At 41.5% G+C, this 18,464-nt stretch overlaps 1 long non-coding RNA gene across 1 annotated transcript; it reads right to left on the bottom strand.

Annotated features, from left to right (window-relative positions):
* Positions 1-233: 233 nt before the first annotated feature.
* On the bottom strand, positions 234-996 carry LOC122722265. Its single transcript, XR_006349181.1, has 2 exons — positions 938-996; positions 234-433 (listed from the first exon to the last, which is right to left on the bottom strand). It is a non-coding gene; the product is annotated as an uncharacterized LOC122722265 (long non-coding RNA).
* Between the last annotated feature and the right edge of the window lie 17,468 nt (positions 997-18,464).

The raw sequence follows: 18,464 nt of genomic DNA, 5'->3' as shown, positions 1-18,464 counted from the left end.
TCCAGATCGACTTAAGGTCGCCGGGACCCATAGCAAGCCTAACATACAACTTGTCATACCTGTAAAATTCCGTACATGATCATACATTTACATAAAAAACTTAAACCTTTTCATTCGCCAAGCTCAACCTGTGCATGCACTAAAACTGAATACATAAAAACTCCCATACTAGAGCCCTCATCAAATGCTCTAGTTGGGTCAACATAACATATGCTAAGCTTGGTTCAACATAATTTTAACATTAAAACCTTAACAAAAGATCATGTATAATAGGGGATTCTCATACATTAGGGCCAAGCACAATGCTAATCCTCAATATATTATTTTACACTATTTTACAATACATCATTTTGCAATTCATGTCCACAACTAACTATTACAAAGACATAACTTCAACCTGGAAGACTCCCCGGTCTATCCCAAACCTACAAACCTGGGGGTTGAGGGAAAGGGGTGAGCTACTAGAGCCCAGTGAGCAGAATAGTAAAACATTATATTAAAACATATGCTTTCATGGAATGCATCACATCACAAACAATACACATCAAGGATGGACTTGTCACCAATAGCCCTCTACATAATCCAATCATGCCAGGGGCGTAGTGCAGGCCACACCTGGTCTTTCTCTTATACATAACATATCATACATATCCAATCGTGTCGGAGGCGTAGTGCAGGCCACACCCGGACTTCCTCTTACATTATGTCAGGGGCGTAGTGCAGGCCACACCTGGACTTTCATATCATATCATATCATATCTCATCATATCGAGGACTAATGGGTCATCCAACATCCATCCATATCAACATCATAATATACAATGCAACATATTCATGGATTCTAATGCAAACAACCTACTAAATAACATGGTATTCATGATGCATGAACATGCTCAAAACTGATTTAATTTGATACATAAAGATTCATTCTACTCACCTCAGGCTGACTCTGAAGCAGCTAGCTCACTGCTGGGGGCCTCGGTTCCTCAGGTCCGAACCTACACAGGTGGACTCAAAATGAGGGACCAAACATACACTAACATAACTCTAAACTACTCCCCAAAAATTCCCTAAAACATCATAAAATAATCATAGAAATCATGCAAAGGAAGGCTGAATAGGGCACTTTCGGTGGCAGGTTCGGCGGCCGAAAGTCCCTCCAGAGCCGAAACTCATGCACTTTCGGCGGCACCTTCGGCGGCCGAAACTCCCCTCCAGAGCCGAAAGTTCAACTTTCGGGGGCAGGGTAAAGCTTGCCTCCACAGGCAGGTTCGGCGGCTGAAAGTGCCTTCGGCTGCCGAACCTGAGTTCTTCCAGAAGTGGCAGAACTCAGCCCTTATACACATTTTGCCTCCCAAACCTTCCAAACTCAAACACAACACTCCTAAACATGCATAAATACATTCATAAGCATATAGGGGTCTCAAACTATCCTATACCCCAACAAACATCAACATGGCAACTCATTAATCATGCATTTCATACTTAACTCACATAAACTCTAACATTTTAACAACTAGTCTAAACATGCATTAATACCCCTTAAAACCCCTCAAAACATGCTCAAAATATCAAAGACGTGAGGATCGACACTTACCTCTTGAAGATCGAGAGAATGCGTGACCCAACTTGGAGATTTGGGGAAAATGAGTTCCGGAGGTCTCCAAGCTTCACAACTTCGATTTGAGCTCAAAACCTTCAAAACCAAGTTAAAACTTGTTAAAAACTTGTAGGATTTGAAGGAAAACCTCAAAACCAACCATGGAAGGGCATGAACTCACCTTTGCCCGAAATTGGAGGAGAAAACTCGCCCATTTTCGGACATGGGGCCTTTTATAGGTGGCTGGCCAGACCACCTTCGGAAGCCAAAGGTGACTCCAAAACTCCACCAAGTTCGTGGCCGAACATGAGGTTCGGCGGCCGAACCTGGATTTTCCTCCATGGTGTTTTTTTTTTCAAAACTGAATTTCTTTCATACTTAAAACCTTGAAAACATGTAAAAATATTTTAGAAAAATATATTCTTACCCTTCTAGAGAGTTCCGACATCCGAGATTCCACCGGACGGTAGGAATTCCGATGCCGGAGTCTAGCCGGGTATTACATTCTCCCCGACTTAAGAACATTCGTCCCCGAATATTCACCAACCAAACATAGCAAGGCATAACACATATAAACACATGAAAACACATAGATACTAACCTTAAAAGAGATGAGGGTATTGCTGGAGCATAGACTCCCGTGTCTCCCAGGTACATTCTTCTATGTTGTGGTGATTCCAAAGGACTTTCACCATCGGGATTTCCTTATTCCTCAACTTTCTTATCTGCGTGTCAAGGATCCACACTGGCTGCTCAACATAAGTGAGATCTCCTAGGATCTCCACATCAGGCTCACTAAGAACCTTGCCCGGATTTGACACGAACTTTCGTAATATGAAAACATGGAAAACCGAATGGATTCTTTCTATTGAAGCAGGTAAGTCCAACTTGTACGATACATTCCCAATCCTTTGCAAGATTTCAAAAGTTCTGATGTACCGTGGAGCTAGCTTACATTTCTTCCCAAAACGAATCACCCCTTTCATAGGAGACACCTTGAGCAACACCAAATCTCCCTCCTGAAACTCCACATGCTTCCTGCGGACATCTGCATAACTCTTTTGTCTGCTCACAGTAGTCTTGATACTTTCTCTGATAATTGGTACTACTCTGCTGGTGATCTCTATTAGTTCAGGCCCTGCTAAGGCCCTTTCTCCAACTTCCTCCCAGCAGACAGGTGACCTGCACTTCCTTCCATACAAAGCTTCATATGGAGCCATCCCTATACTAGCATGATAGCTGTTATTGTAGGCAAACTCCACCAAAGGTAGATGCTGCCTCCAAGAACCGCCAAAATCTAGCACACTCATTCTGAGCATATCTTCAATTGTTTGGATGGTCCTCTCCAACTGTCCATCAGTCTGTGGATGGAAAGCAGTGCTAAAATCCAGCCTGGTACCCATAGCACTCTGCAGACTCCGCCAAAATCTGGAGGTGAACTGGGGTCCTTTATCAGACACTATTGAAACAGGAGCCCCATGCAGCCTGACCACTTCATCAACAAATACCTGCGCCAATTTGTCCACAGAATAGCCACTCCTAACAGGGATGAAGTGAGCAGATTTGGTCAGTCTATCCACAATCACCCATATGGAGTCCAATCTGTTGGACATTGCCGGTAACCCCACCACGAAATCTATAGCTATATTCTCTCATTTCCACTCTGGGATCGGCAGTGGGTTAAGCATTCCAGCCGGCTTCTGATGTTCCAGCTTCACCCTTTGACATACTTCGTAGGCGGACACAAACTGTGCAACTTCTCTCTTCATAGCTGACTCGCGGTTGTCGAAGCCGGTAAAAAATAACCTTCTTGATTATCAACAATTTACAACTGCAGATAGTGGTGAAGGATCGAATCCACAGAGAATTGATTACCTATTTATTTTTCTCAACAAGACCAATAAAGTAAACTGAAACAATGAGATAAACCAAAAATGAGATAAACTGAAAGCGGAATAAAAATAAATTGCAGTAAAAGTAAAATGGGGGGTTTGAGATTGATTTGATTAACAAACTACTAAAAGCAATTAAAATAAGCGAATAATAAAATAAAAGATAAATAAATAATAAGAAAGCTCTAGTTGAAGTATTGGATCCACTTTAGTCGTTGGGATTGATCACAGACACTTTGTTCTTTTGGGTTGATTCAATAGATTAGTTTATGGAGATGGAAAACGCTTCTCACCACCATTATCTCTCCTTATGATTAAACCAATTAGGGAACGTCCTCTAATTAATTACTAATTAACAAATTGCCAAGGAACGTCCTTGAGTCTTAGGCATCAAAACAATTGTCAATTGCATTAAGAAATAGAGAGATCCAATCCTACCTACCCAAACGTATGGAGATAACGCTAGATCATGCAATTTCCTTGGGTTTTATCCCAAGTGTTCTCATGTAAGAATAACCCGAGCAATTACGGACTTAAATTATTCAAACTAACAAATAATTATTTTGCAATAAAAAATCAACGTAGATTTCAATAACAAAATAATATGAGAATTAAATATGAAATTGCATGAATATTGAATTCCCAAAATTAAATAATATTTGATCAAGTCTCACAACCCATTAATCAACTAAAGTTTCAACCAATATTCAACTAGATTAAGAAAATCAGCCACTCATTGACTGAATTGAAAAAATAAAAATAAAAGAAAAAAAAGAAAAAGAAAAGAAAGAAGAACCGAATTCTCCTTGCGCCGAGCGTTGGAATTGCCGAGAGGTGGAATTGGAGTTGTTCTCTCTGTTTGCTGAAGAGCCTTTAAATAGGTGCAGAGGAACGCACTAAATTGGAAACTCGTCCGCGCGTGTAGATGACCCATGTGCGAGAGTTGGGGCATGGGTGAGCTGTCCGTGGGTGTGAGTTGAGTGTGCGGGCCCATGTGTAAAGAAAGAGCGGGCCATAAGCGGGTCCGCGGGAGCTTGGTACACGTGCTGAAGGTTGGGCCATGTGGATGAATGTGCGGTAGTGCGCTGGAGGTTGCATGGTGCAAGGTTGGGCCATTTGCGCGTTGATGTGCGGATGTGGGCCCGTTGCGTGAGTGGTGTGAGCTGTCCAAGCTTTGGCCATGTGCGGATGAATTGATGAAGCTGGCCCACGTGCGTGAAGGTGCGGGAATGGGCTGAGGCGTGAGTGTTGAGCACGTGAAGTGCTTGACCCATTTAGGCGTGAATGTGTGGAGCGCGGGCCACGGGCTTTGGCGGAATGGGCCGTCCATGTCCTCTTGTGCGTGAGTTTGGGCCGTCCAAGTGCGTGGGTCCAAGTGCTTGAATATTTAAGCTTCAGAAATATTTTCCTCTCATTTAGCTTGAATCCAACTTGGCCGGCTTTCTCTCTTTTGCTTCAAATAAGGCAGTTTTAGGGGGTTTTTCTCCAAATAGTCCTTTTACACCGTTTTCTGCAAAATAATATTAAAAGCACTAAATTAGGCAGAAATCATGTAAATATTCATCAATAATATTAATATAAAATAGACTAATTTATGCTCTATCAAATACCCCCACACTTTACCTTTTGTTTGTCCTCAAGCAAATAAACATAGTTAAATAAGCTTCCTTTCTCTAGATCCTTGTTTCCATTTAAACTCTTACTCAAGACCCCTATTTTGAATCATTGCAGTGAAGAATATATGCATGAAGATTACTCACCTTCTTTTCTTGTTTCCCTTTACTCACCATGGCTAGGATCTGTTTTCCTCAAGAGAGTCCATACATGCACATTATTTGTTAAGACTTTTTCTAGCTTTCGGTGTGACTTGCCCTTACCTTGAAGTACTTTATTCAGGCTTTTGCACTTTAGATCTTGCTTGGAAAGGTCACCAACCTATTTTTGATGTGAAGGTTTAGATTTTCAGTTGGTCACCTGTCCAAGTGGCTACTAGCTCTGTTCTTAGTCTTTTGACCATTGGAACAATTTTTGATTTGTGCTTTTGAGGTCTTTGCCTTTGTTGAATTTTCTTTCTCTCAATGATTTGGGCAAATCAACACCAATTGCTAAATCAAGTCATGTTAAGTTCATTCACACAACTTTCAATTTATTCTCATCAATTGAGGGTCATCAGTATATTTTTCACCATAGCAAGTTCAAAGATTCAATTTAAAAGGCAATTCTCAAATATGAATATAACTCACTGCAATTGATTCAACATAAGTTTAAAGAGTCATCACATCAATGGGGTCATGGAAAGAAAAGCTCATCCAACATAGTTCATATGATGAGTAAAGCATCTCAAAAACGGAAACAAAATAAATAATAAAAAAAAACTGTGGCTATCTGTGTGTGTTATTGAAAGCAAAAATGAAAAATTTCAACTAATGCAAGCAAACTAAAAATCAAAGCAAAAATAAACTCAAAAAGTAAAAATTCAGAAATATGCACCCCCACACCTAAATCATGCATTGTCCTCAATGTATAAGAAACATAAAAGAACAAATAAGAAACATAAAAGAACAAAGGAAACTGAGTACTCCCCTGGGTGTGGTGTGCATGGTGCGATCCTCTTGATCAAGGCTCAAGTAATTGGGGAAGGGAAGAGAGTCCCAACTGCATTGAGTAGAAAGTGTAGCACTCTTTTTGATTTGGTCATAGCCCATCCTACTTTTTCCATGTACTCATGAAGTAACATGATTAGCTTCTCCTCTTTCAGATGAGATGTGCCTCTAGCCCTTGTGTTTGCATTTTTGAGCAATTCCAACTTCAATTGATATTTCTCCATGGGTGGCTGCAATTTGGCATTAAGTTCAGGCAAAACAAATTCTACCTTATCTGGAGGTTTGGGCAGGCATTGATCTGCATGCTCCTTTGGTTTAGGCCATTGGACTACCATTTGTTCCTCCTGGGCATGGACTGTTTGCATTGGAAGGATGAAAGGAGTTTCAGTTTCCTCCTTCTGCATAGGACCTAATTGAGGTGGAAGACTAATTTGTGTTGGAAGCTGAAAGGACGCGCCTGAGAGGATTTCAGGTACTCCTTCTTGCGCAAGATTGATCTGCAATGGAAGAATGAAAGGAGTTTCGTGCGATGGAAGCTGAAGAGGTGCAACTAGAAGAGTTGCAGGACTGTCCTGCAGTTCAAGCTGAGGTGGTTTAGTTGGAGTTCCTTCTGACTGCGCAAGATTGATCTGAAGAGGTGTGATTGGCTCTCCTTTGTTCTGTGCGTGTTCGCAGTCCACCTGTTGGATGTAACAGTTAGTTTCTTTCAGTTCTGACTCTTTTTGGCTCTCTTCCCTGCAAGGATCATTGTTTAGTATATCATCTTGATTTGTATAAAAAATATCTTTGCTCAAATAATCAATGATATCTAAATCAACAACAGGTTCTGTTTGATCAGTTGGGTTGAACAAACAGTTTTCTGGTTGTGCCTCTTCAGCAACTTGTTCTTGTACTTGCCAACTTTCCTCATCATCCTCCACATCTTGAAGTTCTTGCTCTCTTCTTAACATGAGTGCATTCAATGAGATGGCCATTTGATCCATTTGTTGTTGCATACTTTGCAAAGTAACTGCCAATGTCCTCGTCTTATCTTCATCAAGGTGCATATTGGAACTTGGAGGTGCTGGTTGGGCTTGATATTCTTGATAATCCTGGTAGTTGTTAGCCTCAACATAGCCATAGTTCGGTTGGTCTCCCCAATATGGACTGTATGTGTTATAGTATGGATCATGCCTTGGCTGTTCATAGTATCCTCCAAATGTATGTCTAGGCTGGTCATACTCATAACGTGTAGAACATTGATTAGTTGGATATCCTACATATGCATAATTCCCACATGGTGTTTGTAGCTGAGATGCTTGAACATGTTGCACTATGTCTATGGCAAGGTCTTTCATAAACGATGTCAGAAAAGAAAAATCAGATCTACTTACCTCATCCATGATTCAGATGTGCAATTGAGATGTTTCAGAAGATGGTTCTGCGCAGAGTGCTCTCTCTTTTTTTTTTTTTTTTTTTTTGGAATTTGGTCCTGAAAGAAAAACAAATAAGTTAAATCAACTCCCCGACAACGGCGCCAATTTTTGACAAGTACATGCATTTGAAGGATTCTATGGACAGCCAAAGCATGATCCCTACCTTGACAATTACAATCCTTGTTGGGGAGACCATTCGAATTATGGCTATGCAGAGGCTAACAACTACCAGGATTATCAAGGATATCAAGCCCAACCAACACCTCCAAATTCCACCCAGCACCTTAAAAAGATAATGGAGTCCATGGTAAGTGCTTTACAAAACCTCGAACAACGGATTGCCACCGCAGAAAATGCAAACATATTGAGAAGGGAGGAAGAGTTTCAAGATGATGAGGAAGATGATGAAAGTTCGCAAGTTCAAGAACAAGCTACTGATGAGAAACAACCAGAAAACTGTTTGTCCAAACAAACTGGTCAAACAGAACCTGTTATTGATTTAGATGTCATTGATTATTTGAGCAAAGATATTTTTTATATGAATCAAGATGATATTCTGAACAATAATCTTTGCAGGAAAGAGAGCCAGAAAGAGCCAGAACAAAAAGAAACTGACTATTGCATCCAACAGGTGGACTGCAGCCATGCGCAGAATAAGGGGGAGCCAATCGCACCTCTTCAGACCAATCTTGCGCAAGAAGGAGTACATGAAAGCCTTTCAGATGCGTCCTTTCAGTTTCCATCGCAGATGAGCTCCTCCAGTCCTCCCTTTCAGTCAGATCTTGCGCAGAAGGAGGAAACTGAAATCAATTCAGCCATAGATCCAATGCAACCAGCCCATGCTAACAAGGAACAAATGGTATTCCAAGCACCTAAACCAAAGGACCATGCGGATCAATGCCTTCCCAAACCTCCGGATAAGGTAGAGTTTGTTTTGCCTGAATTCAGTACTAAATTGCAGCTAGCCATAGAGAAACATGAATTGGAGTTCAAAGTTCTACCCAATCATCTCAAAAATGCAAACATAAGGGCTAGAGGCACACCTCATCTGAAAGAGGAGAAGCTAATCATGTTACTTCATGAGTACATGGAGAAAATAGGATGGGTTATGACAAATTCAAAGGGAGTGCTACACTTTTTACTCAATGCAGTTGGGACTCTTTTCCCTTCTCCAATTACTTGAGCCTTGATCAAGTGGATCGCACCATGCACACCACACCCAGGGGAGTACTCAGTTTCTTTTGCATTTTAATATTTCCTATACATTGAGGACAATGCATGATTTAGGTGTGGGGGTGCATATTTCTGAATTTTTACTTTTTAAGTTTATTTTTGCTTTGATTTTTAGTTTGCTTGTATTAGTTGAAATTTTTCATTTTTTTTTGCTTTCAATAACACACACAAATGGCCACAGTTTTTATTTATTTATTTTTGTTTCCGTTTTTTTTTTTTTTGAGATGCTTTACTCATCATATAGACTATGTTGGATGAGCTTTTCTTTCCATGACCCCATTGATGTGATAACTCTTTAAACTTATATTGAATCAATTGCAGTGAGTTATATTCATGTTTGAGAATTGCCTTTTGAATTGAATCTTTGAGCTTGCCATGGTGAAAAATATATTGATGACCCTTATTAGAGAGAATAAATTGAAATTTGTGTGAATAAACTTAATATGACTTGTTTTAGTAATTGGTGCTGATTTGCCCAAATCATTGAGAGAAAGGAAATTCAGCAAAGGCAAAGACCTCAAAAGCACAAATCAAAAACTGTTCCAATGGTCAAAAGACTATGAACATAGCTAGTAGCCACTTGGAAAGGTGACCAACTGAGTAACTGGGGATGGGTATCACAAATATGTACCTTCACGTCAAAAGGTTAGTGACTTCTCCAAGTAAGGAAAGAGTGCAAAGAAAAAAAAAATAAAGCCTGAATAAAGTACTTCAAGGTAAGGGCAAGTCACTCTGAAAGCTAGAAAAAGTCTTAACAAAAATGTGCATGTATGGTCTCTCTTGAGGAAAACAAATCCTAGCCATGGTAAGTAAAGGAAAACAAGGAAAGAAGGTGAGTAATCTTCATGCATATATTTTTCACTGCAATGATTCAAAATAGGTTTCTAGAGTAAGAGCTTAAGTGGAAATAAGGATCTAGAGCAAAGAAAGCTTATTTGACAGTTTATTTGCTTGAGGACAAGCAAAAGGCTAGGTGTGGGGGTATTTGATAGAGCATATTTTAGTCCATATTATCATGATCTTATTAATGTTTATTTACACCTTTTCTACCTAATTTGGTGGTTTTAATCATGTTTTGCAGATATTAGGTGTAAAGAGACAATATGGAGAAAATGCTCTTAAAACTGCCAAAAAGTGCCAAATATGGAAAGTGCAAAAAAAAGGAAAGTTTTCAAAAAAGGAAAGTCCTCAAATAAGGGAAGTGCAGAAGCAAAAGCAAATAAGGAAAGCTCAGTGAGAAGATTATTTGAAATTCAAATCGCAGATCTTTCTTTCCTCATTCAAAGATATGCACACACTGCAGCAGTCAAATCTTCCTATTTAGGCAGCAAGATTTCAAGGAGATGCACTTGCCTCTTCTTCATTCAGTATTCAAAATTCAAACGAAGGCTCCACCTAAAAAGGAAAGATTGGACAGATTTCTTTCCACTTCTGCACATTAATGACTGCGATCCACTTCCTCTTTTGCAATCCGCGCGCATCCTTCCTCTTCTGAAGCCTGATCCGCGCGCCTCCTTCCTTCCGGAGAATTTGCAACGCGATTCTTTCCTTTTCAGCACTTTGGGCAGCCTCTTCACTAATTAGGAAGCAAGTATGACCTAGGGCAGCATTTTCAACTATAAAAAGACACATAAGGAGCCTCCACACAACCTTTACACACCACCTTGGAGACACCTACGAATTCACATCTCTTCTTCTACCTTTCTTCTTTTCTTTTATTTTTGGTTTTGTTTCAGCCATGAGAGGCTGAAATCTTTTATTCTAGTTGAAGATTAGGTGATGCTTTAGTTGTTTTATGGATTGGGAGACTTGATCAAACATTGTTTAACTTTTGGTTGTTCAATATTCATACAATTTCATGCTTGATTTCAATATTGCTTTATTCTTTTGATCTACGTTGATTCTTGATTGCAAAGTAATAATATGTTAGTTTGGATGATTTAAGTCCGTAATTGCTTGGATTATTCAAACATAAGAACACTTGATGTAAAAACTAAGGAAATTGTATGATCTAACGACATCTCATGCGTTTGAGTAGTTAGGATTGGATCTCTCTCTTTCTTCATGCAATTAACAATTGTTTGATGCCTAAGGCCCAAGGACGTTCCTTGGCAATTTGTTAATTAGTAATTAATTAGAGGACGTTCCCTAATTGGTTTAATCATAAGGAGAGACATGGTGGTGAGAAGCGTCTTCCATCTCCATAACTAATCTATTGAATCAATCAAAAGAAACTAAGTGTCAATGATCAATCCCAACAACTGAAGTGGATCCAATTCTTCAACTAGAGCTTTCTTATTATTTATTTTTCTTTTATTTTATTATTCGCTTATTTTAATTGCTTTCAATAGTTTGTTAATCAAATCAATCTCAAACCCCCCATTTTACTTTTATTGCAATTTATTTTTATTCCGCTTTCAGTTTATCTCGTTTTCAATTTATCTCGTTTTCAGTTTTATCTCGTTTCAGTTATTTTTGCTTTCAGTTTTATCTCGTTTCAGTTTTATCTCGTTTCAGTTATTTTTGCTTTCAATTTTATCTCGTTTCAGTTGATTCCTCTTTCAGTTATATTTGCTTTCAGTTTATTTCTCTTTCAGTTTTATTTTTGTTTCAGTTAATTCTCTTGGTCTTGATAAGAAAAATAGGTAAGTATTCAATTCCCTGTGGATTCGATCCTTTCACCACTATCTGCAGTTGTAAATTGTTGATAACCAGAAAGGTTATTTTTGACCGGCTTCGACAACCGCGAGTCAAAAATAACCTTCTTGGTTATCAACAATTTACAACTGCAGATAGTGGTGAAGGATCGAATCCACAGAGAATTGATTACCTATTTATTTTTCTCAACAAGACCAATAAAGTAAACTGAAACAATGAGATAAACCAAAAATGAGATAAACTGAAAGCGGAATAAAAATAAATTGCAGTAAAAGTAAAATGGGGGGTTTGAGATTGATTTGATTAACAAACTACTAAAAGCAATTAAAATAAGCGAATAATAAAATAAAAGATAAATAAATAATAAGAAAGCTCTAGTTGAAGTATTGGATCCACTTTAGTCGTTGGGATTGATCACAGACACTTTGTTCTTTTGGGTTAGATTCAATAGATTAGTTTATGGAGATGGAAGACGCTTCTCACCACCATTATCTCTCCTTATGATTAAACCAATTAGGGAACGTCCTCTAATTAATTACTAATTAACAAATTGCCAAGGAACGTCCTTGGGTCTTAGACATCAAAACAATTGTCAATTGCATTAAGAAATAGAGAGATCCAATCCTAGCTACCCAAACGTATGGAGATAACGCTAGATCATGCAATTTCCTTGGGTTTTATCCCAAGTGTTCTCATGTAAGAATAACCCGAGCAATTACGGACTTAAATTATTCAAACTAACAAATAATTATTTTGCAATAAAAAATCAACGTAGATTTCAATAACAAAATAATATGAGAATTAAATATGAAATTGCATGAATATTAAATTTTCAAAATTAAATAATATTTGATCAAGTCTCACAACCCATTAATCAACTAAAGTTTCAATCAATATTCAACTAGATTAAGAAAATCAGCCACTCATTGACTGAATTGAAAACAAAAAAATAAAAGAAAAAAAGAAAAAGAAAAGAAAGAAGAACCGAATTCTCCTTGCACCGGGCGTTGGAATTGCTGAGAGGTGGAATTGGAGTTGTTCTCTCTGTCTGCTGAAGAGCCTTTAAATAGGTGCAGAGGAACGCACTAAATTGGAAACTCGTCCGCGCGTGTAGATGACCCATGTGCGAGAGTTGGGGCGTGGGTGAGCTGTCCGTGGGTGTGAGTTGAGTGTGCGGGCCCATGTGTAAAGAAAGAGCGGGCCATAAGCGGGTCCGCGGGAGCTTGGTCCACGTGCTGAAGGTTGGGCCATGTGGATGAACGTGCGGTAGTGCGCTGGAGGTTGCATGGTGCAAGGTTGGGCCATTTGCGCGTTGATGTGCGGATGTGGGCCCGTTGCGTGAGTGGTGTGAGCTGTCCAAGCTTTGGCCATGTGCGGATGAATTGATGAAGCTGGCCCACGTGCGTGAAGGTGCGGGAATGGGCTGAGGCGTGAGTGTTGAGCACGTGAAGTGCTTGACCCATTTAGGCGTGAATGTGTGGAGCGCGGGCCACGGGCTTTGGCGGAATGGGCCGTCCATGTCCTCTTGTGCGTGAGTTTGGGCCGTCCAAGTGCGTGGGTCCAAGTGCTTGAATATTTAAGCTTCAGAAATATTTTCCTCTCATTTAGCTTGAATCCAACTTGGCCGGCTTTCTCTCTTTTGCTTCAAATAAGGCAGTTTTAGGGGGTTTTTCTCCAAATAGTCCTTTTACACCGTTTTCTGCAAAATAATATTAAAAGCACTAAATTAGGCAGAAATCATGTAAATATTCATCAATAATATTAATATAAAATAGACTAATTTATGCTCTATCAATAGCTGGCCACCAATAAACTCTCTTCAGATCTTGATACATCTTGGTGGCTTCAGGGTGAACACTGTATCTAGCATTATGAGCTTCCCTCGTAATGTCGCCTTTGAGACTCACGTCATCTGGTACACATAACCTGTTCCCATAGCGGAGGATCCCCTTGCTGTCAAATCTGAACTCTTCATTCTTGTCTGACTGCACAGTCCTGACAATTTTCACTAACTCTGGGTCCTCATGCTGTTTCTGAGCCACCTGCTCCAGAAACACGAGTGTTGTAACGCCCCGAAAAACCGGACCGCTACTGGCGCTAGGATCCGGGTCGACTTAAGGCCGCCGGGACCCGTAGCAAGCCTGACATATAACCTGTGAACCTGCATAATCCCATACATGATCAACAACATGCATAAAAATTAAACTTTTCTTCATACATACTGTCATCAACTAACTCAACCTGTGCATACTCTGATCATATACATAACATAGTCCCTCTGTGGGATCTCATCAAGCCTTAAAGGCAAAACAACCTGTGTTGAGTTAGTTTACATAAACATCATAACATAAGATCATGTATATACAAAAAGGGATTAACAATATACTATGGTCAAGCACAACTCTATCCTCAATAACCTCATTACATACATACTGTAATCTTTTACATATCATCATAATACAATTGTCATGTCCACAAACTAACTATTACATACATATGACTTTTTCTCGTCTTGCCTTCTCTATCTATCCCGTACCTGCAAACCTGGGGGTTAGGGGAGAGGGGTGAGCTAGATGCCCAGTGAGTAGAACTATATAAAAGGATATTTAAAACATGCTACCATGAAATGCATCACTGCACAAACAAATCACACCACGGATGGACTGATTCAAAAATCCCTCAACTCCATGCCCGGCCCTATTATGGGCACCACAGGACTTCGTATTGCCCGGCCCTATTATGGGCACCACAGGACTTCGTACTCAGAGTTATTGCCCGGCCCTATTATGGGCACCACAGGACTTCGTATTGCCCGGCCCTATTATGGGCACCACAGGACTTCGTATTCAGAAGGCTAATGAATCATCCTAATGTCCATCCACTATCATCTATCACAACAATACAATGCGGCATAGTCGTGAATTCTAATGCAACCAACCTATAATATGATCATGATGCATGAAGCATGATAAAAGCATTTCATTTCTTAATTTAAAAGGTTAAGTTTAGTTCCACTCACCTCTGGCTGACTCTGACAAACTCTGTAGCAGCTGGCTCACTGCTGGGGTCCTTGGTTCCTCGGGTCCGAACCTACACGGGTGGACTCCAATGAGGGACCAAACACACATAAACATAACTCTAATATATTCCCCAAAACCCCCCTAAAACATCCTGAAAATATCACATAGAGATATGCATGGAGTGGCTGAACAGGGCACTTTCGGCGGCACCTTCGGCGGCCGAAAGTCCTGGACAGAGACGAAACTCAGGTAGGTTCGGCGGCACCTTCGGCGGCCGAAAGTGCCAGACAGAGACGAAAGTCTCTTTTCGGGGGCAACTTCGGCAGCCGAAAGGCCTGCCTCCCCAGCCATGTTCGGCGGCCGAAAGTGCCTTCGGCTGCCGAACCTGGTTTCTGCCAAAGGGCAGAAACTTGGCTCTTTTGTGCATTTTCGCCTCCAAACTCACCAATCATGCATATACCTCAACCAAAACATGCATACAAGCTCCTAGGGGCCTCAAACAAACAAATGCCCCAACTACAACACTTCAAGCATACTTAAACATGCCACATTGTTCAAAAAAACACATAAAACCTAACATTTGCTTAAAAACTCATACAACCCTATACATGCCATTCTACCCCATAAAATCACTTAAAACTTACTTAAAACACATGAGGAGCTTAAGATCGGCCCTTACCTCTTGAAGATCGAGAGGGAGACGACCTAAACTTGGAGATCCACGAAAATGAGCTCCTGAGTTCCCAAAGCTCCAAAACTTGGTTTAATTGCTCAAAACTTGCAATGTGAGTTTAAAACTCAAGAAAAATGGAAGAGATTTGGAGGAAGAACACAAGATTTGCAAAGGGAAGGTCGGAAGCTTGCTGTGGCCGAAAATGGGAGAAAGCTCGCCCATTTAGGCTAAGTGCCCCTTTTATAGGTGGCTGGCCAGGCCACGTTCGGGGGCCGAATGTGCCTCAGCATCCATGCAATGTTCGGCGGCCGAACTTGACTTTCGGCGGCCGAACCTGAACTTCCCTAACTCATGTTTTCGGGGGCCTAACGTGCCTCCAAAACGCATGCATGTTCGGCGGCCGAACTTGACTTTCGGCGGCCGAACCTGGGTTTTCCTCCAATGCTATTTTCATGCAAAAATTCATTTAGTTTCATACTTTAAAACCATTAAAAACATGAAAACATTTTATGAAAGCATGGTTCTACCCTTCTAGAGGTCTCCGACATCCGGGATTCCACCGGACGGTAGGAATTCCAATACCGGAGTCTAGCCGGGTATTACATTCTCCCCCCCTTAAGAACATTCGTCCCCGAATGTTCCTCACTAGCACACATAGCATGACAAAGAACATAACACATATACAAGGCACATAAACACATAGGGATCTAACCTTAAAAGAGATGAGGGTACTGCTGGAGCATAGACTCCCGTGTCTCCCAAGTGCATTCTTCCAAGTTGTGGTGGTTCCACAGGATTTTCACCATCGGGATTTCCTTGTTTCTTAACTTTCTGATCTGGGTGTCTATGATCCGCACTGGCTGTTCAACATAGGTGAGATCCTCTTGGACCTCCACATCAGGCTCACTAAGAACCTTGCTCGGATCTGACACAAACTTCCTCAACATTGAAACATGGAAAACCGGATGGATTCTTTCCATCGAAGCAGGTAAATCCAGCTCGTACGACACATTCCCAATCTTTTGCAAGATTTCAAAGGGTCCGATGTATCGTGGGGCTAGTTTACCTTTCTTCCCGAAGCGAACCACTCCCTTCATTGGAGACACTTTGAGCAATACCAGATCCCCCTCCTGAAACTCTAACTGTCTTCTGCGGACGTCTGCATAGCTCTTCTGTCTGCTTGCAGCAGTCTTGATTCTTTCTCTGATTATGGGTACCACCCTGCTGGTGATCTCTACTAACTCAGGCCCTGCCAAGGCCTTTTCTCCAACTTCCTCCCAGCAAACAGGTGATCTGCACTTCCTTCCGTACAAAGCTTCATATGGAGCCATCCCGATGCTAGCATGATGGCTGTTATTGTAGGCAAACTCCACCAAAGGTAGATGCTGTCTCCAAGAACCGCCAAAGTCTAGCACACACATTCTGAGCATATCCTCGATAGTCTGGATGGTCCTTTCTGACTGTCCATCAGTCTGGGGGTGGAAGGCAGTACTGAAATCCAACCTAGTACCCATGGCATTCTGCAGACTCCGCCAAAACCTGGAGGTGAACTGGGGCCCTCTATCTGACACTATAGAAACAGGAACCCCATGCAGTCTGACTATCTCGTCTACATACACCTGCGCCAACTTGTCCACAGAATAACCACTCCTGACAGGGATGAAGTGAGCAGATTTGGTGAGTCTGTCCACAATCACCCATATGGAGTCCAATCTGTTGGACGTCGCTGTAACCCCACTACGAAGTCCATAGCTATATTTTCCCATTTCCACTCTGGAATAGGTAGCGGGTTAAGCATTCCAGCCGGCTTCTGATGTTCCAGCTTCACCCTCTGACACACTTCGCAGGCTGACACGAACTGTGCCACTTCTTTCTTCATCGCTGGCCACCAATAAACCTTCTTCAAATCTTGATACATCTTGGTGGCTCCGGGGTGAATGCTGTATCTTGCATTATGAGCCTCCTTCATAATGTCTCCTTTTAGTCCTATGTCATCTGGTACACATAGTCTGCTCCCAAAGTGGAGGATCCCCTTGCTGTAGAATCTGAACTCACTATCATTGCCTGACTGAACAGTCCTGGCAATCTTCACTAACTCCGGGTCCTCATGCTGTTTCTGAGCCACCTGCTCCAGAAACACGGGTGCCACTCTCATCTGGGCCACTAAGGCACCTGTACCAGACAACTCCAACTGTAGACCTTCCTCAATAAGCTTGTAGAACTCCTTCACCACTGGTCTCCTTTCTGCCGTGATGTGGGATAGACTGCCTAGTGACTTCCGGCTTAGGGCGTCTGCCACGACATTCGCCTTACCCGGATGATACTGAATCTTGCAATCATAGTCACTCAGCAACTCTACCCATCTCCTCTGTCTCAAATTCAAATCTCTTTGACTCATGATGTACTGTAGGCTCTTATGATCTGTAAAGATCTCACATTTTACCCCATAGAGGTAGTGCCTCCACATCTTGAGTGCAAAGATTACTGCTGCCATCTCAAGGTCATGTGTGGGGTAATTCAACTCATGCTTCTTTAGCTGCCTAGAAGCATAAGCGATCACCCTCTCCTTCTGCATTAGTACACAACCCAGTCCCACACGGGATGCATCACAAAAGACCGTAAAGTCCTCATCACTAGATGGCAGAGCTAAAACTGGTGCTGAAGTCAACCTCTTCTTAAGCTCTTCGAAACTCTCCTCGCACTGGTCGGTCCACAGAAACTTCTGATTCTTCCTGGTTAGTCTGGTCAGAGGAGCTGCTATCTTTGAGAAGTCCTGAACGAACCTCCTGTAGTAACCTGCCAAACCCAAGAAACTTCTAATCTCTGTCACTGAAGCGGGTCTAGGCCAGTTAGCCACAGTCTCTGTCTTCTTGGGATCTACCTCAATACCATTCTCTGACACTACATGCCCCAAGAACGAAATGCTCCTCAGCCAGAACTCACATTTAGAGAACTTGGCATACAAGCCATGTTCCCTCAAAGTCTGCAAGACCAATCTCAGATGATGGGCATGCTCCTCTGCATTCCTGGAATACACTAAGATATCATCTATGAAGACAATAACGAAGTGATCCAGGTACTGGCTAAACACTCGGTTCATGAGATCCATGAATGCTGCAGGGGCGTTAGTTAACCCGAACGGCATCACAAGGAACTCAAAATGCCCATATCTGGTCCTGAAAGCCGTCTTTGGCACATCCTCAACCCTTATCCTTAGTTGATGGTACCCCGATCTTAGATCTATTTTGGAGAAACAACCCGCTCCTGCTAGCTGGTCGAATAGATCATCGATCCTTGGCAGAGGGTACCTATTCTTGGTAGTGACTTTGTTCAACTGCCTGTAGTCGATACACAGTCTAAGGGATCCATC

The sequence above is a fragment of the Manihot esculenta genome, chromosome 17 (assembly GCF_001659605.2).
Source record: "Manihot esculenta cultivar AM560-2 chromosome 17, M.esculenta_v8, whole genome shotgun sequence".
NCBI lineage: Eukaryota > Viridiplantae > Streptophyta > Magnoliopsida > Malpighiales > Euphorbiaceae > Manihot > Manihot esculenta.
The sequence above is the reverse complement of the archived record's forward strand: the minus strand, read 5'-3'. Positions and strand labels throughout refer to the sequence as shown.